Genomic DNA, 24,127 nt, shown 5'->3' on the forward strand with positions numbered 1-24,127 from the left:
ATATCCTTGGGTCTCTCTGTATACAGCTTGAGGTCTGTTCCTTTCCTCTCTCCCCTGAATTTCACAGATACTCTTTTAGCTGAATTAATTGGACCATACTTTAACATTAAAAAAATGCCCATCCAATATTACTCAGCCATAAAAAAAGAATGAAATAATCCCAGCAACAAGGATGGACCCAGAGATTATCACACTCAGTGACCTGCCTGATGTGGGTCTGCTTCCCATTCTTCCACACTTGGTGATGTGATCCTGGCAAGTCACTTGGAGAAAGCTGGGTCCTATGGACTCATCTGCAAAGTGCAAAGGACAGCTCTTGGCTGGGTTTAGAGATTCAGAGATGGTAAAGACAGAGGGACTTTGAAAAGAGCGAGGTGCTTATAATGATCCTGGCTGGTGGTGGAGGGAGGAGGAAATATTATGATGGCGGAGACAAATATTCGCCGAATGTCTGCTCTGGGCTGATCTCCAGGCTGGGTGCCCCCTTCTACCCTGACCTCATCTGAGCAGTGAGTAACCTGCTTGACGTCCCAAATGGATGACCTCATGTTTGAACCTGGATGAGCATAGAGAGAGGCCCTGACATCATCCCCTCTTTACTGGGTAGGAATCACAGCCTCTGGAAAGAAAGCAAAGAACAGCGGCTGGGAAATAACTTCCTGAGAATCGAGAGACGGTGTAGGGTAACCAGAGAAGAGGAGTGCCGTGCTGCGCTTGCTCACTCAGCCGTGTCTGACTCTTTGTGACGCCACGGACCGCAGCCGGCCAGGCTTCTCTGTCCATGGGCATTCTCCAGGCGAGAATACTGGAGTGGGTTGCCATGTCATCCTCCAGGGGATCATCTCAACCCAGGGATCAAACCCAGGTCTCCCAGATTTCAGGCAGATTCTTTACTGACTGAGCCACCGGGGAAACCCAGAGAAGAACAGAAAACCTATTAATTCAGGCAGCCTAAGCCAGACGCCGAAACTACAAATAACTCAGAACAGAACGTGTCCTAAGTATGGTATGAGCTCCTTACAAGAAGGCCTTTCAAGGGAAGTCATTGTTCTCCCACCTTGGGTTTCAGATGTCGATTCCAGCTCAGCCCTCAGATTACAGGAGGATCCTGGACTTTCACCCTTCACCCAGCCTCCAGCCTCTGAGGCTGACCCAGGTGTGCGGCCTTTCTTCCACTTCCAGAGGACTCGATTGGCAGTTCCTGCCCTCTGTGGACAATCTCTTGGCTCCCATAAGGGAAGTCAGGGCCCCAACAGCGTCCAGCCTCTGAGGCCACACCTCTCGGCGTCTCCCCAGCAATGACCTGAGGCAGAGCTCCTCTGACCCCTTTCCAAGAGCTGACTCAGCTGGGAACTCACCGAGAGGGTACATGAAAATGGTGAGTGAGTCAGTTTCATTGAATTTCGGGGTGGATGGAGGTACAGTGAGGACAAGGGGATTACCTTTCAATTTTAATTCCTGTTTTCGTTTTGAATGGAAATAGGTTTCTATGGTACAAAATTCAGAAGGGACTACAGTGAAAATAAGCCCTCCTATCCTCTTGCTTATGAGTCTCCAGTCACTTACCTGTCTTCTTAAAATCTACCAGCGTCTTGTGGATTTGTCCATGGCCAGTCATTGCTTAGATGAGCGATCGGTGTGTATATATACTCCTTTTCTTTTAAAATATACAAATGGCAGCAAGCCATGCCCATTGTTCTGAATCTTGTTTTTCTTTTTAAGCCACATATCTTGGAGATCTTTCCATGTTAGTAATTGAGTGTGGCCCACTTTTTCCCCAAAGATATATTATAAATGTTCCTTTTAAGAAGTCTCCTGCTGAGGGATATTTAGGTTGTTGCTTCTCTTTTACAGTTACCAACAGTACTTGTCTTAAAGTGCCTTTAGAGTAAAGCAATTTGGAATCTAGAGTCATGAAGTGAAGTCGCTCAGTTGTGTCTGACTCTTTGCAACCCCATGGACTGTAGCCCACCAGGCTCCTCTGTCCATGGGATTTTCCAGGCAAGAGTACTGGAGTGGGTTGCCACTGCCTTCTCCAGGAGATCTTCTTGACCCTTGGTTGAACCTGGGTCTCCCGCACTGGAGGCGGATGCTTTACCGTCTGAGCCACCAGGGAAGTGCTTGGTGAAGCGTCATGAAACTCACAATAAAAATATTAGCATACAGCCTCTGATTCAGTTCCCATTCAGAGAGCTTCCAGTCTTGCTGGACTTTCCACCATTTCCTTTTTTGGGGGAAGAAGAAAATTGGTGGTTCTGGGAGGGGCCTTGCTTGCCTTCCTCTTGCTTCATTTTCTTTTTCCTCCTGGCCAGATGGAACCCATGTTCAAGAAACGTGGGCGCTGACCTCCAGCATCTGGTTACCAAAGAGAGACTGCCTACCTGTGGCATCTCTGGGTGCTCCTGAGAAAGACAGTCTGGCTCCTCCCAGCTCGCCAGCATTTTCACAGGATCCGCAGCTGAGTCCTGTTTTGATTAGGGTCTGAGGCACTCTGACTAGCAGCCTGAGTGGATTTGGCTCTTGGGCCAGTTGGCTGCTGGTGGGGAAGGACAGAGATGAGGAGGCTCCCCCATTTGTAAGACTCTGTGTCGAGGCTGATCCAGAAAGGGACCACACATTTGGCGAGAGCATCCAAAAGTGACTTGGGAGGCTGATGAGGGGCGTGTCATGATTCGCTGGAGGGGAAAGCCCCTGAGAACCAGACATTCTCCTAGTCTGAGTGTGAGGGTGTCAGAGAGAAGCCTGCCCAGGGGCGAACCTCACTGTCCTCCTTAATGGACTTTCTGGTCCATACATATGTCCAAAGAGCAGAGCCAGCACTTGCTTGAACCAGTTTATATATATATATATATATATATATATATATATATATATTTATATTTATATAAGTGAGTAGAAGAGGAGTATGTAACTTAAGAACCAAGGCTAAGGGTTACCTCACTGATGAGATGTCATTGGATCAGGTATGGTTCTGAGACTTAGAACGCAGGAGGACACGCAGACTTTGAATATATCACGTGGAGAACCCAGCTCTGTGGAGTCGTGGCGGACATCTAAGTGGCCTAGAACAGCTGGGGGACAGAGAGACTCTACAGCGCTCTTCTGCAGCCCGCCCCATCTCCCAACCATCGCAAATGCACCGCCGAATAGATGAACATTTTACTGCTTTTCAGAAGGGTTTCTTCAGTCCTTTGCTGGAGCCTGAGGCTGTCGGCTTGGTCCTGGAAAGCGCTGTTGCCTAGAAGTTAAGAGTGTGGACCTTGGGATTGGCCAGATCTGAATTTGAATCCCAGTATTCCTGCCTGGAAAATCCCATGGACGGAGGAGCCTGGTAGGCTGCAGTCCATGGGGTCGCTGAGGGTCAGACACAACTGAGCAACTTTACTTTCACTTTTCACTTTCATGCATTGGAGAAGGAAATGGCACCCCACTCCAGTGTTCTTGCCTGGAGAATCCCAGGGACGGTGGAGCCTGGTGGGCTGCCGTCTATGGGGTCACACAGAGTTGGACACGACTGAAGTGACTTAGCAGCAGCAGCAGCGGCAGCAGCCTGCCCTTAGTCCTTCTGTGACCCGGGACAAGTGATTTAGCCTCACTCAATTTTCCTTCTGCAAAGTGGTACCTACCATTAGGGTTGCCATGGGACTGAATAAGATGATGCATTTGAAGCCCTGGTCAGTGTGTTTGGCAGACGGTAAATACAGCTGGTCCCTGACTTATGATGTTTCAACTTAAGCCTCTTGAACTTCATGATGATACAAGAGCAATACACAGTCAGTAGAAACCATGCTGTTCGTTTTGAGTCGGGGTCTTTCCCAGCCCTCTCAACATGCTGTGAGATGCTCTCTCGCGCTTCTGAGTGGTGGCAGTGATTACAGAATGACCCAGACACTTACAGCCAGTCTGGGCCCAGAAATCATTCTGGTTTTTATTTTCAGCACAATATTCAATAAACTACATGAGCTATTCAACGCCCTGTTAGAAAACAGATTCTGTGTTACATGACTTTCCTTAAATGTTGGCTAATGGAAGCGTCCTTAGCACCTCTGAGGCACAGCGGCCTAAAGCTATGATGTTCAGTATGATGGGCGTATTAAATGCATTTCACCTACTGATATTTTCGACTTATGCTTGGTTCACTGGGACTAACCTTACTGTCAGTTAAAGAAGATCTAGATTCAAGGCTTGTTATTAATTCTAAGCAGGCGCTTGAGGGTCAGTGGGAGGATGGGAAGTGCAGGAGGAGAGGTGGGGGTCACCTGTGAGCTCACTGACGTGCGGGGGAGCAGGGACCATCTCCCTGAGTCCAGTCTGGAGGCCCTGGGCTGTGACCTTCCCTCCCTGTGACGTTGGTGCGTCCGAGCGGCTCCAGGGGCTGGTGGCCCTTAGGCTGTCTCCTCCTCTGAAGCCTCTGGATGAGCTCTTACCTGGCCTTCCCACCTGGGCCGGTGAGAATTGCCTCATTTTTGATAGTCCCAGGGGCTGAGCAGGAAGCCAGTGACGGGTGGTCCAGGACACCCAGACAGTGATGCCTGGAGAAGCAGATCCTATTGGTGCTGAGGTCTGGGAACCTCGCGGGCCCAGCCCAGGGCTGACCCTCTTCACTCACGGAGTGTCTCCCCTGAGGGCCTCCACCCGGCGCTTAGTGAGCGAGAGCCTCCCGAGACTGAGCTCTGTACGGAAACCCATCTGGGAGCGCTCACGGCGCCGGCTTCCGAGGGGCCTGAGGCTATTATCTTTGTCTCCCGAACAGCGGAGAGGTGGCTAGTGATCTCTCGCTCTCTCTCATAAGACAAGCCTGAGACCCCAGTGAGGCTCACTAACTTTTTTCTGATCTCACCGCAAATCACAGGTGATAACAAATAACTGGTCAAATGTTGCAATGTTTTTTTTTTTCATCATTTTATCTTCATAAAATCCTCAGAGATCTGAGCAGTAAACATTATTGTCCGCATGTTATGGGAGGGGAACACAGAGGCTCAGGGAAGTGACGTGACCAGTCCAAGGCAGGGGCAGGACCCAAAGCCAGGCTCTGTAAACCTCTGATCTTTGCTTCCTCCACAGCTCCCGGACTCTAGGAGTTCAGTCATCCTGGAATAACTCGATATTATGGGTCTTGTTTAGAGAACTAATGTTTTAAAGGAGAGGCATATGCAATTTCAGCATCCTACTCTTTGCCATAGCCCCACTGTTCTCGATAAGGTTCCTGTCCTGCTCATTGGCAGCAGATTCTGACCAGAGAATCCCTACTCTTTTCCCTGGAGAATTATGACCCCTGCAGGAATGGAATCCTGTTTTTTTTTTTTTTTTTAATTTAACGTAATTTAACAATATCGTTTAAACATGCATATGATTAACTACATTTGGTTTTTTTCTTTTCACTTTATGTTTTTGCTGCACAGCACGGCATGTGGGATTTTAGTTCCCCCACGAGGGACTGAAGCCCTGCCCTCTGCATTGGAGGCATGGAACCGTTACCCCTAGGGCCCCAGGGAAGTCCCTGGGGTCCCATCTGTCAGCAGACGTGGAGCCTGTTGCTGGATTCCGAATGGGTGTCTGCAGTACGCTGCCCTCACCCCGCGCAGCGTCGCTTGTTGCCCTGGGGGCTCTTTGCCTGCCTCTCTCCCCATTTTTAAACTTGTTTTTTTAACTGGAGGATAGTTGCTTTACGATGTCGTGTAGGTTTCTGTTGCACAACGATGGAATCAGCCATAATTTTACGTATATTTATATGCCCTCCCTCCCGTGCCTCTGCCCGCTCCCCTCCCACCCTCCGGGTCGTCACTGAGCAGGCTGAGCCCGCTGTGTTACGCAGCAGCTCCCCACGCTGGCTCTTCCACACACGGTCGTGTGTGTCTGTCACGGCTGCTTTCCCAGTTTGTCTCACCCTCTCCTTCCCTCGCTGTGTCCACAGTCCGTCTCTACGTCTGCATCTCCATTCCTTCCCTGTAAACAGGTTCGTCAGCGCCATCTTTCTAGATCCCATGTTTATGCATTAATGTACCACGTTAGTCTTTCTCTTTCTGAGTGACTTCACACTGTATGGCCGGCTCTGGGTTTATCCATCTCACGACAACTGACTCAAAACCCTTCTTTTTCATGGCTGCGTAGTGTTCCCCTGGGCATAAAAGCTGCACCCTCTTTATCCTTTGCTCTGTTAATGGGCCGCTAGGGGGCTTCCGGGTTCTGGCTGTTGTAAATGGTGCTGTTATGACCACTGGCGCACATGTATCTCTCTGCACTGTGGTTTTCTGTGGGTATACGCCCAGGAGTGGGATTGCTGGATCACACGGTGGTTTCACTCCTAGCTTTTCAGAGTCTCCGTGCTGTTCTCCATAGTGGCTGCCTCAGCTTGCATTCCGCCAGCGGTGCAGGAGGGGTCCCGTTCCTCCGCTCATTTTCTCCCTGCTCTGGACCAGCGTCACACCTTTGGGGCCCCTCGCCCGCTCTTCCTTCCTGGTGACTGTCACCTCCTGGGGCTCCAGCGGCACTGACTGCTTGTCCCAAATTAGCCCTGTCGTTACCCCAGGCTTGGGTGTCTTCCTGCGTGGCCGGCATGTCTCTCTTGCAGCTGCTGCTCCTGGATCTGTCTCCGGTCACCTGTGATATCCCACCTTTCTCCCTGTGGGCTTCTGTGACTTCATTTTCCATTTCTCTCTGGCGGCAGGGACCTGAGTCATGCCCGAGGGGTCCTGAGATGTGACAGCCCTTTGCTTTCTGTGTCTCGAGCCTCAGGCTGAACACCCTCCCGGCCGAGCGACCTGCAATGCACGTGTGTATTATTTAAGAAAAATTCCACCACAGGATGTAAGAGAAAGTAAGGAGAGAGCCAAGGACCCTGCAAGAAAGGAAGTAGAGAGTATGTGTGATGAATATTTATAGGAAGGCATGAAAGGACTGTGAAACGGTGCATATTTATGAGGCAACCAGGCAGTTTCTCAAAGCGCTCAAAACGCATGAGCTTGTAGACTGGCACCACTGGCTGATGCCCATTTTTGGTCCCACATGTTTTCTGCCCAAGACATGGAATTAAAAGGCACTGTTGCTTAGCAAGTTGCTGGTGAGCTAGAGCTCTGGGTGAGGCTTACTTTCTCCTGCCTTTTTCTGACGGGCGCCTATTGGCTCCGGGCACCTTCTGTCCTCCGGGCATCTTCGTGCTCCGGGCACCTTCGTCCTCCGGCATCCTTGTCTGCCCTCCGCTCAGTGTTCTCGTGTTCGTATTTCATAGGGAACGTGGGCGTGTCAGAGAAGGAGGAGGAGAGAGTGACAGGAGGGGAGTTGGAGGCACACGCACACACACACACACACACACACAGAGTCACACACACACACAGACAGACACACACACAGACAGACACACACACAGACAGACATACACAGACAGACACACACTCAGACACACACTCAGACACACACACACAGACACACACAGACACACACACAGACACACACACAGACACACACACAGACACACATACACAGACAGACACACAGACACACACACAGACACACACACACAGACACACACACAGACACACACAGACAGACTCACACAGACAGAGATACACACACACAGACAGACAGACACACAGACACAGACGTACACACAGACACACACACACTGAAGGCAGGGTTCAGGCAGTGCGGTTCTTTCCTCCTGATTGAATGGTTCCCTCAATTTGTCCCTTTCCTCTTGATTCTCCATGCATTTCTATTATTAATTGAATACATCTTTCGATTCGAGCGCCTTAATTTGGCTCATGAACCTTTCTGCCCCGAAAGCTCTCTGGTGCTGCACTCGGAGGCTGGGGTTGCATCAAGGGCATTTCCCACGTAGCAAGCCCACTTTAATCCCATCCTATTAGCCACAGGAGGCTCTGTCTCATCAGGGATTTTATGTGAGTGTGGGGATGAAGCAGGCTTGCGCGAGGCACGTGAGAAAATCGCCGGGGGTGAGACGAAGATTGGAAGTGAGCTCTGGGTCCTGTGCCCCGGACTGGGGGACAGCTCTGCCGTGGCCGGCAGCTGGCTCTCTGGCACTCTGCCTGGGTTCCTCTTCAATTTCTCCGCCATCCCCAGCCTGGTACTCAGAATCTCAGTTTCTTCTCATGCTGCTGAAGTTTCCTGCTCTGCATCTGAGAAGCTGGCTTCTTTCTCTGTCCTGGGGTTTCCTGAGGTGGAGTCTGAGGCTCCGGAAGAGCCAACGAGAGAGCACTCCGTGGTGGTGCTGCTCCAAGGGGCCGCTGGAAGGGATGGCCCTTTTCCTAGGCGACTGGAGACCCCGCGACTCCTGCCGCACTGGGAAATTATTATGCAGGACGGATTTTCGGTAGGTAGCTTGTTTGTGTGCAGGAAGTCCAGCTTCTGGACTCTTGAAGCTGGGACGGAGCCTTGGAGTGGAGAGAGTGGTAGCAGGTGTGGAGAAGACATGAGAAGGAATTCTCTGGTGGTCCAGTGGCTAGAACTCCATGCTTTCACTGCTGTGGCCCCAGGTTCAATCCCGGTCGGGGAACTAAGATCCCACAAGTCACCTGCGGCAACTCCACCCTCAACAAAAAGAAAAAGAAAAGAAAAAGAGAAGGCGTGGGATGCGCTCTGGAGAGGCTAAGCCCCTCTGCAGGGCGGGACTCCTGGGTGTCCTGTGGGTCATGACTCTAACTCCCACCTGCCATCAGCTATTACTCCCATCTTTCTCCAGCATCTCATTCATTGTCACAGAATACTGCACAGGGGCGTGCACAGCTCCCGGAAATTTCACTGCATAACCCGAGCAGGCCAGAAAGCAGAATGGCTTTGCTTTTCTTCTAATTGCGATCTTCAATCTTCTCGGATATTTTTTCCCCATTCCTTGATGATATCTTTATCATGACTCGTCACCTTCAGGCACAAAAGCAAGGGCTCAGAGTCGAGAGTAACCACTGGCCCCGATTCCCCACCTCTCTCTGTGTTTGGGTACCTTCCTCTGGGGAATTTAGGGCCGTCAGGAGAGTTTAGTCAATTGTCCAAGAGTTCTGACACCAACCTCAAAGGCTTAGGGTCCAACTACAAAGTTGGAGAGTTGAGTCCAACTGAAAATCTGAAGGGGTTCCCGAACCTACCCTCAAATCAGATAGTTCTGTAAAGAACTCACAGAACCTACTGAAAACCTATCCTCAGAGTCACGGTCTGTTACAGTAAAAGCATACAGATTAAAATCATCCAAGAGAAGGGATGCAGAGGGCAGTGTCTGAGAGGCTCCAAACACAAAGCGACCGCAGCCCCCACGATGTATTAGCTTCTGGACATTGATAGGTGGCAAGAGTATTTCCAAACAAGGAAGCTCACCTGGGCTTTGAGGTCCCGAATTTTTGCTGGGCTTTTTGTGTGTGTGTGAAGTATAGTTGATTTACAACGCAATGTTATTTTCAGCAAAGTGGCTCAGCTGTGCATATCTGTCATTTTTTTGACGATAGGTTCTTATAAGATACTGAATACAGTTCCCTGTGCTATATAGTAGCTCCTCGTTATCTTTTATATATAGTAGGATGTGTCTGTTAATTCCAAGATCAAATCAGCCAATACTAAAGGAAATCAGTCCTGACTATTCACTGGAAGGACTGATGCTGAAACTGAAGCTCCAAAACTTTGGCCACCTGATGTGAAGAGCTGACTCATTGGAAAAGACCCTGATGCTGGGAAAGATTGAAGGCAGGAGGAGAAGGGGACGACAGAGGATGAGAGGGTTGGATGGCGTCATCGACTCAGTGGACATGAGTTTGAGCAGACTTCGGGTGATAGTGAAGTACAGGGAAGCCTGGTGTGCGGCAGTTGATGGGGTCGCAAAGAATCGGACATGACTTAGTGACTGAACAACGGTGTGTATCTGTGAATCCCAAGTTCCTGATTTATCCCCCAGCTTCTTGCTCCCCTTCCCCACTGGTAACTGTAAGATTGTTTTCTATGTCTGTGAGTTTGTTCGTGTTTTATGAGTAAGCTCACTTGTATCATATTTTAGATTTCACGCGTAAGTGAGATCATATAATACTTGTTTTTCTCTAACTTCACTTCATTTGATAATGTCTACGTCTGCTGGCCCAGACGGTAAAGTGTCTGTCTACACTGAGGGAGACCTGGGTTCGATCCCTGGGTCGGGAAGATCCGCTGGAGAAGGAAATGGCAATCCACTCCAGTACTATTGCCTGGAAAATCCCATGGACAGAGGAGCCTGATGGGTTACCGTCCATGGGGTCGCAAAGAGTCGGACACGACTGAGCGACTTCACTTTGACTTTCGCGTCCATCTACGTTGTGGCAAACGCCGCTGTTTCATTCTCTCTTATGACTGAGTAATATTCCATTATGGATATGTCTTAATCTTCTTTATCCATTCATCTGCTGATGGGCATGTAAGTTGCTTCCATGTCTTGACTATCGTAAATAGCGCTGCTATCAACTTTGGAGTGCATGTATTATTTCAAATTATGGCTTTGTCTAGATATGTGCTCAGGAGTGCTATTGCTGGATCATATGGTAGCCAGCTCTGTGTTTACTTTTTAAAGGAACTTCCATTCTGTTCTCACAGTGGCCGCACGAGTTTACTTCCTATCAGCAAGCTAGGAGGACTCCCTTTCTCCACACCCTCTCCAGCATTTATTATTTGTAAACTGTCTGATCGTGGCCAATCTGACTGGCGTGAGCTGATACCTTAATGTAGTTTTGATTTGCATTTCTCCAATAATTAGCAGTGTTGAGCGTCTTTTCCTGTGCCTGTTGACTACCTGTATTTCTTCTTTGGAGAAAGATCAATTTAGGCCTCTTGTGTTTTCACTTTCTTGATGTTTTTTTGAAGAACAGATGCTCTTCATTTTTAATAAAGTCTATATAAAATTTAAACCGAGCTTGTTTCTTTCCACAAAATTTTGCTGGATTTGGATTGGAATTATATTGACTCAATTGGTCAATCTGGGGAAAACTGACATCCTTCCGATACTGAATATATTGAACATGAGTGTAATGTATCCATCAACTTATTTAGGTTTCCTTTAATAATCTAAGTCATATTTTGTAGTTTTCTGTTGGGGGTCATGCACGTTTGTTTTTGGCTAGGTTTACTTCTAGATATTTTAAGTCTTTAGCATAATTGTAAATGGTAAAAATTTCCTTTTTCCTGTTTTTATTGCTGTGTGTGCTTGTTGCTCAGTCTGGTCCAACTGCTTGGGACCCCAGGGACTGCAGCCCGCCAGGCTCCTCTGTCCATGGGATTCTCCAGGCAAGAAGACTGGAGTGAGCAGCCATTCCCTTCTCCAGGGAATACCTTCACTACCCAGGGGTCGAGCCCAGGTCTCCTGCATTGCAGGCAGAGTCTTTACTGTCTGAGCCGCCAGGTGAACTTAATTAGGTGGAGCACATCTTGTCTGAGAAGGAAGCTATCCTGAAATGGTTAAGAAAATACAGAGTTCTGGGATCAGAGACGCAGGTGGTTTCAGATAAACAGTTAGATTGTTCCACTGAGAGAATGGGGCGTATTGTACCAAGCGGGGGAGAGATTTTAAATGGGTATGTAGGTCCACAGTAGTCTGGGTATTCAAGTTTGGTTGTTTATGCAAAGGATTAATTTACCTTTGAATGAACTGTCCTTTGGTGTCTGCCTGCCAACTGGGAGTGAATTTGTTTCTGAAACAGTACAAGGCTTTTTGGTTTCACCTGGGAGAGAGAACCCGTCTCTGTCTTTCAAGGTCGCACATTTTTGTCTAGGGGGAGATAAGGGCTCCAGGGCTACAGAACACAGTAGCCCCTTCTTGTAACCATTCTGGGCACTGCCAGCAGCCTCTGTTCTTGACCCGACACCCGCCTTGATTCGGGAACTTTGTTATCATTTCCCTGAAAGCAAATCCAACGTGACAGAAGATGGATGAATAACGTCAATTCTACTGAAAATGCCTTCTACTGAAAAGCCCTGTGAATCCCAGGGAGGCAGTTTTGATCTATGACAGAACCCAATAAAAATCCCTATTAGTCATGTATGTTTTCGCTCCAAGGGGGAAGGTTTCACATTTCTTTCATCTCTTTTCTCCGTATTCTTAAGCAAAACAATCTAGTCTCTTTCAAAGTCTCAGCCTCTCTCTCACCCTCCCATCCATTCCTCCGCCTGGCTAACTGAGACCCCTTCTTAGGGTCCATTCCTCTTAGAGAGGAAGTGGATTCTCACCCCCTGCCCCTTTCTGGGGAGTGGCTGTAACTGGTAATCCACTTCCAGGTATCTGAGCACCCACTGGCTCAGAGGGATAAACGAGCTAAAGCAAAGGAGAGCTATCTCCCTCCCTAGGACTGGGGGTCCCATGGCCCCTCTTGAACACATTTTCTAGTTCTTCCCATTCTGTTCACTGTGTGTATTTAGAGAATTTTCTGAGACCCACCTGATAGCTTTATGGTTCAGCAGGAATAAGAGAAAGGGTGGAAATTCGATTTTGGACCTTCTGCCATGAGTCGGACACCACTGAAGCAACTTAGCACGCGTGCACACACCCACCCCGCCTCTCCAGTCTTTTGAGTCACTGGCTGCTCCCAACCCTCTAAAGGAGCATCCTTGGGTGTTTATCCCATATCTTCTTACCTTTTCACCTGGGCCTTAGACACAGGCAGCCCTGCCCCACCCCAACGCTTGCATTTTATTACAGTTTTTCCCCTCAGGCAGACATTCTTCTCCGTATTAGTCTTGAATTCAGCTGAAAAATAGGAGAGTCACACACACACAATTACTAAGCCTGGCTGCCCACATCTTTAAAATGTGTTAATGGATGGTTCCCAGGCTGCTCTCTCTCCTTACTCGCTGGACTTGGATTCTTGCTGCTGTTGACTGGGGCGCTATAGCTTTCATTCTGACACGAGAATTCGCCTTGGGATTCTGGTTCGCTTAGCCCTTCCTTCCTTCCTTCAGTGTTTATCGAGCACATGCTATTTGCCAGGCAGTGTTCCAGGCACTGGGGATCTAGCGATAAACAAGGCGAAGAAGGTTGCTGTCCTCAAGGCTCTTATATTACGCTGAAAGAGGAGAGCACAAAAAAGCAAAAAAAAAACCCCCAAAACCAGATGGGGACAAATTCTTGAAGAAAATCAACACGAATGACAGGCAAGGCTGTGTTAGAAGCTACTGACATTGAGTGAGGGAGGAAGGCCTTTCCCTCTTTCCCTACATCCTTTACAAGTGATGAGATGACACTCGCTGATTTAAGTCTTCACGTTCACAAAATAATTTGCGATTTACCCTTGCTTTTCAGAGTCTGAATTTTCACACCTGTGTTCTCACATAGACTGTACAACTGCCATTTCAGAGGAAATGTGATTCTAGACCAGGGGTTTAACTTCTATGCAGAGGACATCATTTGAAATACCAGCCTGGATGAAACACAAGCTGGAATCAAGATTGCCGGGAGAAATATCAATAACCTCAGATATGCAGATGACACCACCCTTATGGCAAAAAATGAAGAGGAATTAAAGAATCTCTTGATGAAGGTGAAAGAGGATACTGAAAAAACTGGCTTTAAACCCAACATTCAAAAAACAAATATCATGGCATGTGGTCCCATCACTTCATGGCAGATAGATGGGGAAACAATGGAAACAGTGATACTTTATTTTCTTGGGCTCCAAAATCACTGCAGATGGTGACTGCAGCCATGAAATTTTAAAAATGATGCTTGCTTCTTGGAAGAAAAGCTATGAGCAACCCAGACAGAGTATTAAAAGCCAGAGACATTACTTCGCTGACAAAGGTCTATATAGTCAAAGCTATGGTTTTTCCAGTGGTCATGTATGAATGTGAAGGTTGGGCCATAAAGAAGGCTGGGCGCCGAAGAATTGATGCTTTTGAACTGTGGTGTTGGAGAAGACTCTCTTGGATAGAAGAGTCCCTTGGACTGCAAGGAGATCCAACCAGTCCCTCCCAAAGGAAATCAACCCTGGATATTCATTGGAAGAACTGAGGCTGAAGCTGAAACTCGAATACTTTGGCCTCCTGATGCAAAGAGCTGACTCATTGGAAAAGACCCTGATGCTGGGAAAGATTGAAGGTGGGAGGAGAAGGTGACGACAGAGAATGAGATGGTTGGACGGCATCACCGACTTGATGGACGTGAGTTTGAGTGAACTCTGGGATGTGGTGAAGGTCTGGGAGGTCTGGCGTGCTGCAGTCCACGGGGTCGCAAAGACTCGGACATGACTGAGCGCCTTTCACTGGGCGCCCCCGGGAAGCCCTTTTCCTCCCTGCCCTGCCTTTCCGCCTCCTGCTTCCCCTCCCTGTCTCGTCCCCGCCCCGGCCCTCTGTTGTCTCCAGCACATGTGGGACTGTCCTGAAACCCTGCTCCGCAGCCCGCTTCTCTCACCCACATTGCATCATGGCGTCTCTTTGGCTCTGAGAGACACACATTCCACAGTGGGCGGCTTGTTGTTGCCAACGAGCATGACGTGAGTGTCGGGTTATGTGTGGTGAGTGGAGCTGTGAGCAGGTGGCCGTGGGGGCCTCTCATCTGCACCCACACGATCCTGGCGCCAGCTGGACCGCGGGCCCCAGGGCGCTCTCAGACCAACTGCCCACACCTGCGGAACCCTTTCCTGGCCGGCAGGCGCCAACAGCTGCTCTGGAGTTTGGAAGGGGCCTCTGTCTCCAGGGGCAGCCTGGCCAGCTCTGGACTGTAAGGCTTGCTCCAAAGCAGGTACTTCTCCTAACAGGACTGGCAAACTCCTCTACAAAGAGGAGAGGAGTGGGCCTAAGGGGCCTGGAGTTCAAGCATTCCCCTCCCCACATGGACTGATGGGTTTGCCTTACTTAAAAAAAACTTCATCAGAATGTCAGGAGCCCTCCTATATGATCCAAGCAAATCAGCTTTCCTTCCCCTTCTCACGGAGAAAAATTGAGAGAATAATAAACACCTGTATATCTTTCATTCACATTCATAGCACTTTCCCCCACATTTGCTTTGCTTATTTTTCTTTCTCTCTAAAAGTATGTATGTGTGCAATGGCAACCCACTCCAGTGTTCTTGCCTGGAGAATCCCAGGGACGGGGGGGCCTGGTGGGCTGCTGTCTGTGGGGTCGCGCAGAGTCGGACACGACTGACGCGACTTAGCAGCATGCACACATACCTGAGCTTCCCAGGTGGTGCTAGTGGTAAAGAATCCGCCTGCAAAGCAGGAGATACAGCAGGCGTGGGTTTGATCCCTGGATGGGGAAGGTCCCCTGGAGGGGGGCACGGCAACCCACTCCAGTATTCTTGCCTGGAAAATTCCGTGCACAAAGGAGCTTGGCAGGCTACTGTCCACGGTGTCGCAAAGAGTCAGACACAGCTTGACTAATGAGCACACACACACGCGCACGCTTGCTAAGTCACTTCAGTCGTGTCCAGCTCTGGGACCCTACAGACCGTAGTCCGCCAGGCTCCCCTGCCCATGGGATTCTCCAGCAAGAGTAACTGGAGCGGGTGCTGTGCCTGCCTCCAGGACATCTTCCCGATCCAGGGACTGAACCCACATCTCTCATGTCTCCTGCTTCGGCAGGCGGGTTCGTTTACCACTGTCGCCACCTGGGAAGCCCCCCTACTACATACATAAATTATAAATACTTATGCAAGTATATATTTAAACATTTAATTTGATCAAATTTTGGATTTTGGCCGCACCATGTGGCTTGTGGGTTCTTAGTTCGACCAGGGATGGAACCCTGGCCCCCAGCAGTGAAAGTGCCAACTCCTAATCACCGGACCTTCAGAGACTTCCCAGTTCTATTTTTAATTGTGGTTCCAGAATAAATCACATATTACATATCCAAAGTAAATCACAACTCTAATTTCTCCATTCAAAACTATTTCTAATATTCCTTTACCAATTAGCTATCCCTAAGGGATTGAATAAAGTTCCTTTCTCTCAGATAAGTTCCTGTCTTTAGTTCAGCTGCTTAGAATGTTAAAGCTGAGGCTCTTGTGAGTCTAGCTGCTTTCCTTTGATTGTAGGGTGGTCCTCGAGAGTATACACTTCCCAGGGGCAGACACATTTGCTTTGTTACTGCTGTTTGTCCATTGTTCAGAAGAGTACAAGGCACAGAGCAAACGCTGCTGCTGCTGCTAAGTCGCTTCGGTCGTGTCTGACTCTGTGCGACCCCACAGATGGCAGCCCACCAGGCTCCCCCTTCCCTGGGATTCTCCAGGCAAGAACACTGGAGCAGGTTGCCATTTCCTTCTCCAATGCATGAAAGTGAAAAGTGAAAGTGAAGTTGCTCAGTCATGTCCGACTCTGTGCGACCCCGTAGACGGCAGCCCACCAGGCTCCTCCGTCCCCGGGATTCTCCAGGCAAGAATGCTGGAGCGGGGTGCCATTGCCTTCCCACACAGCAAATACTCGGTAACTAAACGTTTGCTGAGTGATTTGTTGTGGCTTCAGCGATCACTTAAGAGCCACAGGCAGCAGAAAAGAGGATGAGACGCAAAAGCCAAGAAAGCAAAAGGTTCCTGGGAAACCCACAGTTAATGGATTGAAATCCGTCGCTCAGTCTACTTGAGATCAGTTGGCTGGAGCTCAGGGCTACCCACAGAGAGGCTGGGACATACAGTTTTGCGTTGGGCATATTGCTGCCACACACAGACACACAGACACACACACAGAAGCTGCTTTTCTCTAAGTAAGGAAGAGGGGACTTCATAGGGAGCAGCAAAGGAGAGGACTTTTTCTGGGCCTTAGGCATGTGCCTGTGGATGATTCTGCCTGGAGAGTGTGAGAAATCTAGACAGACAATAGGTAACAAGGGGTCAGTCCACAGAAAAGGAGCCCAAAGCAACTGCTTCTCAGAAAACTGATCAGAATTAGTAGAGAAACAGCTCTGATGGTGAATTTGTGACTGTTTTCTGTCTGCAAGGGACCAGATGTCTTATTTCAGCCCAACCTAATGAACTGCGGGGCCAACACAGTTCCTAAGAAGCTAAAAATGGGCTGGCGGTTCAGTCACTGGCCTGAGCTGAGCTCCATTACTGGTCAGTTCTGAACTGACAAGATAATGAACCGTTTGAATCAGACGATTTTCTTTCCTGTGAACTGCATGGTTTTTATCTTTACGTGGTTTCTACCTTTATTTTGCTGCTTGCCTTTGGTTGGCAAGACCGTCTTCGTGGGATTCCTATACCCCACGCATATCCAGAACTGGCGACATGCCTTGTGGAGCCCGGGAAAAATGAAAACGTGGGGCCCTTTGCTTTGGGATTTCAGGATGATGATCGTGAAACTGTAAACCAAGCGTGGGGTCGTCTGAGCACAGGGCCCTGTCTGGGCAGTTCAGGAAGTGTTCGCACAGGTCACAAGCTCCAGAAGCTGGCTTGCCAGAACCTTACAAGCGATGAACCTGCAAGACTGGGGCCAGTCATCTCTGACTTATTTTTGACAGTTAACCTGAAGATCCCGCCCCACAGGATTGAATCCCTCTGTGTTGCATCAGATTTTCCCTGCTTGGCCTGGCAGTGAACTCAGACTCACACTCACGGTGAATCAGAACTCGTTATTTTAAAATTCTGTCGGTGGCAGTTGCAGAGGGGCTGCCACAGGATGCTTGGACTAGTCAAACGTGGGGATGGAGACGACGGTTTGTGTGTGTGTCCTACTATGACTCCGCTAAAGTGTCCGCAAAAGACAAGTAACAGGTGTGACCGCGCAAGGATAAAGAGATCATGGGAGGTGAGCAGAGCGGCTGAGAGAGAGAGAAAGCTGAATCTGAAGCCCTAGAAAGGGGCAGGGAGAAGCTCACAAGACATGGGATGAGTCTTACTGCAGAAATCCTTGAAGACTCAGCAGCTGGCACCCAGGTGTCTATTTTTTGTGGGTTTTTTTTTTTTTTGGCTGCTTGGCTTGTGGGATCTTAGTTCCCCAACCAGGGATTGAACCCCAGCCCTTGGGGGTAAAAGAGTCAAGTCCCAACCACTGGACTGCCAGGGAATTCTCTCCCAGCTCTCTCTAGAGTTAGGGGTAGGCTGGGGCTGAAAACACAAGACAACAGAAAGTCCAAACAAAAACTGGTTGCACCCCAGATATTTCTTTCTTACTCCAAGAAAGACTGAGAGCAAACTGTTTTCACTGTAGGAGTCGACCCACAGAGCATTTGGATTTGGGAATGCCATGCAGAATTGAGGGACTGCCAACAGGGATCAGTGAAAGTCTACAGGAGGCTGCCAGGCTTGCTCATAGCCAAATGGCCCCCAGAGTGCAGAGGCTGGGCTTCCAGCAGGGACGCAGGGAAGGCCCCTCTGGGGGGACCACCAGCCAGGAGAACAGGCTATCTTGACCCTACATCTCCAGAGGCCAGCACCCCTCTAAACTGCCCTTTGCTGACATCCACAAGCAAGGAACCCAGGCAGGCCGAGCTGTGCTTTGCTCTTCAAAGCGAGTGGGCAAAGTAGGGGAAAGATACAGAAGAAAGACAGGATCAAAGTCAAGGAACGGGAACCGGACTTGGGGGAAACAGAACGCAGGGGTTAGATGCCAGCTCTGAAGCACTGTAACTAACAGAGCCCGAGAGGACGCCACTCCAGTCACTCTCTGTTTCCAGTCCTTGCTTAAATCCATTACCTCTCAGTGTTGCACAGTCTGTCTATTAGTTGCTCACTCTCTGCTGCTCCTCGTTGAACAGCCCACTCTATGAGAGCAGGCTGTTCCTTATTCTATCATCAGTGCTCGTGACTGCCACAGAGCAAGTGCTCAGCCCATGCTGTCGACTGCATGGATAAGAACTGTCCATAAACAAAAGCAGGGCGCTGTGCCAAAGGCGCAGCGACGAGCAGAAGAGACGCTGGAATAGTAGCAGTGTGCTGAGAGAATTCAAAAGTCCAGGGCCTTCCCGGCTGGTTCAGGGGTTCAGAGCCCACCTGCCGAGGCAGGGTCACATGTTTGATCCCTGGTCCAGGAAGATCTCTCACGCCACGCAGCAGCTAAGCCCGGGTGCCGCAGCTGTGGGGCCTGAGGACTGCAGCCACCGGGGCCCACTTGCCTGGAGCCTGCACTTGGCAGCAAGAGGGGCCGCAGAGATGGGAGCCCACGCTCCGCAGGAGCAAGTAGCCCCTGCTCGCTGCAGCTAGAGAACGCCCACAAGCAGCAGCGATGCCCGGCACAGCCCAAAGTAACTAACAAAGCAATAATGGACTGACTCACCTGAAGAAAAAGAAAACTTAAAGACTCAGTAGGAGACTTAAAAAATAAAAGTGAGGAAATATCCCCAAATATAGAATAAAACGATGAAAAACAATTTAAAAAACCAGAAGAAAATTGGAAAGATGAGCCAAAGAGTTTTAGCATCTGACTAATAGAAGTTCCAAAAAGAAAGAATTAGAAAAGTCGGAAGGGAAACGGTTGGCACAGAAATGATGAAGAAAAATTCCCAGAAATAAAAGGTATTTTCAGAATTCAAATTCAGAGTCTGGAAAAATAAATGTACACCATCTCAAGGCACCACTCAGGAAATTTCAGATTTTAGGGTTAATTATAAGATCCTAGAAAGCTTCTAGAGAGTAAAATAGCCACACATAAAAGATGAGTGTCAGAATGGCATCGGACCTCCCAGCAGAACACTGGAGACCAGAAGACGGGGTAACACGTTCAGAGACCGAGAGAGGATGATCTCCAGCTTCCAGTTCTGCCGTCAGACGCAGTGTTACAGCGATGGTGCCCAGACACGACGGGTCGTGAAAATACACCGCTGATCAACCGTGTCAGGAAGCCACAGAGAGCGCATCAAAATTAGGAACTAAACCGAGAGAAGAAGGTCTCAGATTGAGAGGGGAAAAGTATTCCCATTCCAAAGGTATTCTCGGGACGAGCGCTCCGCATCAGATCAAAAGGCATCCAGTCCAGAGAGGAGCAGCAGTGTACAGGGTCCCAGGAGAGGTGTCTTTGAGAATTTCACCCAACCTGTGGTTCACCTGGTGCATCTGTCTGGGCGTGGATGTTGAGTTCTGTTTGGAACTAGTCTGGGGATAGTCTGAGTCAATTGCACGCATATAAAGAACTAAGCAAATGGAAAACGAAGGCAACATGAACTCAGGAAAAGCAACCTGCCCTGTAAGAAAGGGTATGTGATCGTCACGCGCCGAATGACTCTGCCAAGAACTGCTTTTCTGTAGTCAGCCATGTCATGTAAGCCTTAAAGAGCAATTTTAACAAGAAATCTTGATGAAGCCTTATCTAGAGAATGTAGAAGGTATATAGGGAGGTGTGGGTTAAAAGAATGAAACCCTTGTTTCCTAGCCTGTGAAGTCCAAAGTTAAAATTTTGAAACAAACAAAAAAAAAAGAAACAAGAAATGCCCAAAGGTGTGTGGTCTAGGAACACGGCGGTGAACAGGGCAGGGAGCAAATGGAGTTGAGAGGGGTCGCCTCGGGGTGTGGGGGCTGGCACAGGCAGGGCTGAGGGCGGGGAAGCTTTTTCTGTCGCAAGCCTCATGGCACCGGTTCACTCTTTAAACTGCACAATGAAGTCCTTTGATACTAAAAGTAATTAAAAGCGGTTTGCTAACGGGCTGATGCGCCGAACACCACCGCCTCTGTCATCTGGTGGCCTCTTGGCGTGGTGTTCACAGCGAGGGCTTGAAGGCAGCGGCAGCCTTGGAGCTTAGTCATGTGGAGTGTGACGTCTTCTTTGAAGCCATCACAAGCTTATCATGTTCTTGTAGCCTCGCTGGGAACAGAAGGTCTGGGAACCAAGGGCTGGCAGACGGGCATGGAGTCTCTCTCCAGACTGAGGGATAAACAAACGTGCATCTAACATACAGACATCTGGTTATTTCTTCCAACGGAAAAAAAACCTCCAACCCTCTTTTGGCTTCACTCCCCCACCAGCTATTTGCCTATTTTTATGGCACTTTATAGCCACGTTGTTCAGGATCGTTGTTCTTACTCAGTGTCTTGAATTCTTCTCCTCAGCTGCCTTGAACCCATTCCAGTCTGTGTTGGCTAAAAATGCTGCTTCTTTCAAGATCTTTAAAGGTGTCCATGTTACTAAATCCAGAGGTGAATTCTGTTCTTATCTTCCTATTGACAGCATTTGATTCAGCTGATGGCATTGGATTCCCCGCAACACTTTGTACTCAGAAGGAGGGCTCAGGGTTGTTGATACTTCTGGTTCCCTGGCAGAAGAGGAAGAGAGCTGGAGGTTCACCCTGGAGATTTCCGCTGCTTCAGCCTGGGAGACAGGCATCGCCTCTCCTCACCCATCGTTGGCCAGAACCAACCTTCTCTGTGCCCAGGAAGAGGAAATTCAATGGGATTTGGTGGACAAAAAGCATGCCCTTGACTCGGTTACTTTTCAGGGTGTACATGTGTGAGGGCCCAAGGGAGTATACGGACCGTCATGGAATTGTGTTTATATTTGGTTATGACATATGCTTTATTATAAAAAAGTTTTTTAATACGATTCCCAACGTGAGCTCTCCTCTTATCTCCTGCTTCGGATTGACGGCACCCACCTTTACGGTCTCCACCTTTGCCCTGAAACAACGCTACTGTAGGACTCAGCAACTCTTTCAATTCTGTTACTTTTTACAACAGCCTGCACACTTTCAGCCTTCTCTGGAGAGACTAGGAAGTGAAGCCTGGAGAGGTTATCTGCTTTGTCTGAGGTCACACAGCTAGCAAGTCGCTGAACTAGGATGCCAGTGTGACAGTCCTGGTTCCCGGCTCTGATTCTGACCTCATCCTGCGGTCCTGGGGGCGGGGGTGGACCCTATCAGAGATGAAGCATCATCTTCCCATGACGTGTGGGTGCCTTCCGGCCCCAGAGCTCTCTGCTGTCCTCTCCCGACATTCACAGTCATGGGTGAGAAGTTGCTGTAGCCCGGAGCGCGTGTGATCTGACAGTACCTAAGGCTGCAAGCTGTCTCCCCTCTTCTGGATATTTCATTCCCCCACCTCGCCTAATCCCCAGGCACTGAGTACAAAGTAGGCGCCAGAAATATACCTCTTGATTAATGTCTTAGAGAAACACTGGTGGAATTGTTAGAGTACCTTAATGCTTCCACTGCTGATGACTGTACACACATAACCCCATGGGCTCCTCATAACGACTCTGTAAGGAAGCGCTCCTAAGCCTCCGACACACGGGAAAACTGAAGTGCAGAGAGGGTGCAGCGACATGCTCAAGATTGTTCACTTACTAACTTTATTCTATATACTGTTAGTGAGCACTGATTATCTGCCAGGCCGTGGATTAGATGTTGGGATACAATTTTAAGTTCTCTGCATTTAAACAATGATTCAGAGATGTGTCTGGAGTTAGAACTCAGATTTGTTCTGATTTAAACCGTTCTTTCCGTTTTAATAAAACTAAAACATACGGTGTCTCTTCCTCCAAGGATGATTGTGAGGCTATTTTCTTTGTGAAGTTTTCCTGGAGTCTTCCTGTCTCCCTCCTAGATCAGATATGGAAGCACAATTAACGTCCTGCAAGTCTTCGGGGTTACAAAAGCACTCTTGGCGGCCTCACTGTCTCCTGGCCCTGGACATGAAGCTCTGGCTGGCATCTTCTCGGGATGGCAAATGTCTGTTACTCGTGGATTACTGCCTGGGCTTGAGCTGTTTAGTAGGCATTGCTAATCCATTATGACACCCTTTTGGAGACACAGCCTGGGAATCCTCTCTGCCTCCCCTCTGGACTATCACAGATTCCTGTAAGGGGCTTTTGATCCTCAAGGCTTTGCTCTGACACGTAATGCCACGTGGCGTGATGCGTGGGACAGTTTGGTAGTGTCTTGGTGGGGAGAGCTGGGGTGAGCATGACTGTCAGACGACAGCAATGAGCGCAGCACGCCTTTCTGGTCGTGCTGGTGATCTGGCCCTTTAGAAACAGTGCGATGTTATCTCGTGACATCCACGTGGACTGTAGGAGAGGTGAGCTTTCTTTTCCACTGGATTTATGTGCAAGGTCATAACTCTGGAGCTCCTGGGAGCCCCTTGGCCACTGAGTGGAGGGGGCTTGTTGGGAGTGAAGCCAACACAGAAGTGGATGGAACAGGGAGACGGGGAAAGCTGGCTCTGGGGACTCTTAGGTTCTACACACCCACGCACTGTAACTCTTTTTTTTCTTCACAAATTGAAGTATACCTGCTGTACAATGTTATATAAATTATAGCTGTACCATATAATGATTCATAATTTTTATTTATTTACTTTATTAAAAAAAATTCAAATGGCATGTAATCTTTTTTTTTTAATTTTTGCTCCTCAGTGTCTATTTCTTTGAGATAGATTTGCTAGATGTAATCCCAAGAAGAAAAAAGTAAATATTGAAAAACTTTTGATACCAGTTCCCCAACTACACAAAACAATTCCTTACAACAAAATATTTGTTGAATGGCTAGATAAATGAACAAATGAAACTTTAGATGTGCTGATTCACTCTGCAAACAACCTTGCATGCCTTTGGCTACACAGTAACAAACATGGGCTGTTGTACCACTCCCGTCTTTCTAATTTTGAGGGGCACAAGCGTGGTGTCTCACAGTTCTTTTTCTTTTGAAACAGGAAAGGCTGTACATTGTTTTTCATTTTCCTTTTTTTTAAACTTATACATATATCGCCTCTATTTTGGATTTCCTTCCCATTTAGGTCACCACAGAGCCCTGAGGAGAATGCCCTGAGCGAGAAGGCAGGTTCTCGTCCGTCATCTGCTTTGTTAGTCAGGTAGTCTTAGTCCTCAGCCGTGTCTGACTCTTTGCGACCCCCTGGACTGCAGCCTGCCAGACTCCTCTGTGCATGGGATTCTCCAGGCAAGACCACTGGGGTGGGCTCCCATTTCCTTCTCCTATTTTATACATCACATCAATATTATATCACTCTCCCCATCCATCCCACCCTGACTGGCAAGTTTTAAATGGCACACTCCATTTGCAGTTATTATAAACTAGTGACTGTATTCCCTTCACCGTACAAGCTATCCTTGAAGTTTAGCTTATACACAGCAGTCTATGCCTCTTGGCCCCCTTCTCCCGCACGGCCCCTGCCCTCTCCCCTCCCGCCGCTGGCCACCGCTAATGTCCGGCTGGATCTGCGAGTCTGCTTTTCGCTACATTCGCTACTTTGTTAGTTTCCACACGTAAGCGATGTCACAAAGTATTTGTCTTTCTCTGA

General features: G+C 48.7%; 1 long non-coding RNA gene across 2 annotated transcripts in view; it reads left to right on the plus strand.

The window, feature by feature from the left end:
• Positions 1–23,192, plus strand: part of LOC132657844 (uncharacterized) — a 51,243-nt gene extending 28,051 nt beyond the window's left edge. The window contains exons 1-2 of one of the 2 annotated variants that reach the window (XR_009596564.1): positions 403–1,378; positions 13,256–23,192. This is a non-coding gene — a long non-coding RNA (uncharacterized LOC132657844). Of the gene's footprint in view, positions 1–402; positions 1,379–13,255 lie in introns of those variants that run through there. The other variant, XR_009596563.1, reaches the window with a different exon arrangement.
• The last annotated feature ends 935 nt before the right edge of the window (positions 23,193–24,127 follow it).

Source organism: Ovis aries, chromosome 15 (assembly GCF_016772045.2).
Source record: "Ovis aries strain OAR_USU_Benz2616 breed Rambouillet chromosome 15, ARS-UI_Ramb_v3.0, whole genome shotgun sequence".
In the NCBI taxonomy this organism is placed as follows: Eukaryota; Metazoa; Chordata; class Mammalia; order Artiodactyla; family Bovidae; genus Ovis; species Ovis aries.